Here is a 1,823-nt window from a genome sequence, read left to right on the forward strand (position 1 = left end):
GGTGTCTCGGGGGGCGAGACACATTATTGTGTCTCGCAGGTGAGACACAATGATGCATTTCGTAGGTGAGACACAATAATGTGTTATATTTTATTTATTAACACATTAATAAGATACTATGCTAATTATTTAACGTTATATTTTGATATTTTTATATAACACATTATTATTTCTTCACTATATTATTATATATTGTTAATAATTTTTTATATAAAATGCTTATTAATAGATTTTAAGTTTATTTTGATTAATATATTATTGTATAATACACTATAAATATATTAAATATTATTATTTAATATGATATTACATTATCATTAATATATTACTATCATATAAAATATTTTAAGTTTGGCTATATTTTGTTTTAATTAATAATAATAGTAACAGATTATATAACTATAATATAATATAATAAGCATGCTAATGATATTAAATTATATTATTATAATGTAATGTTACGGTGTACCCATTTTGCTAAAGTGTCTGCTCATTGCTAAGTAACGGACAAGTGTACTACATGCTATACCCTAATCAACTTAGTGGCCAGAGACTAGTAGGGATGACAACTCAGCCGACTTGTCGAGTCGACATTCCCTCATGTCGACTCAAAAGGCGGTACTTGTCGCCCCTTTTTGTCGAAGACGACTCACCACGAGTCTACTCGACCATTTGCCAGACACCTCACGAAGACGACTCGAAAGATGTTACTTCTCGGCGAAGCTAAAAGACAACTTCTGTCTCAAGCCTATCCTCATTGGCACCGTGTCAACATCGTATTTAATGCATGTCAGACCCATCATGCCTCTAGCCCCGATAGTCTTCATGACTCATCGGACCATGTGAACACTGCCATGCTGCCACTCACTTCTCATTTAATATTGAAGTGATCTTTCCCTCAATCACCAGGCGACACCTGTAAAGTAGGTGCTGACTCAGTTGTCAGCCCACACTTCACCATCGTCTTCTTGCAGTCGGCCAAAGTGACCAATCTACCCTTATACCTAGGTATAAATATATGTACTACTCTACCTTTATAGAGAGAGACACATCTGATCCCTAAGCAAACATACTGCACACACAAGAACACACACTGTTCTTTTTCCCCACTCAAGTTCATCATCTAACTTGATTGTCAGAGGTACAATGGGGGAACCAAAAACCTCGTCCGCTTACGAATTTCTACACATGCAGATTTTTCAGATACCCAACTCAAGAACCAGATATAGAGTTGAGAAAGAAAGCGGCCCCTCATCAATCCTCAACAAACTCATCCAAACACAGATACATATTGACTATGTGATCACTAGTACAGCAACATGTAATATATTATGTTAGATTTTAATCTCAAACTCAATATGTGTGGTGTTTTGAAGTAAGTATGGTGTTTTTAGTGTGAGAATGTTTTAGCTCAAAGAACACTTTAGTTTCTAATGCATTGTGTTTGTATTTTGACAAAAAAACATTATAGAAATAGCAAAGATAACATTGTATCCAAACGCTACCTTTGGTTTCTAAAGTTTCATATTCTTCTAGGAAGGGAGAAAACACCCTAAATGATTGCACACCTTGCAGGCAAATTGACCGTAGCTAACTTATTATATGTGAAATACTTAGTGCAATAGATTAATTGCTATAACATAAATATGCACTTGAGTTAGAAAATAGTTTGAAAAGTTTGTTTTGCTGTGATTCATCTTTTTAGCCAGAAAAACCACGAATGATGTAGCTAGTTCTCAACACCCTAATTAGTAAGAGACAAAATGTCAATATCTATAATTAAAATTTGCAGAATTAGAATTGTAGTCTTGAAGATGAACCAT

The sequence above is a fragment of the Asparagus officinalis genome, chromosome 4 (genome assembly GCF_001876935.1).
Source record: "Asparagus officinalis chromosome 4, Aspof.V1, whole genome shotgun sequence".
In the NCBI taxonomy this organism is placed as follows: Eukaryota; Viridiplantae; Streptophyta; class Magnoliopsida; order Asparagales; family Asparagaceae; genus Asparagus; species Asparagus officinalis.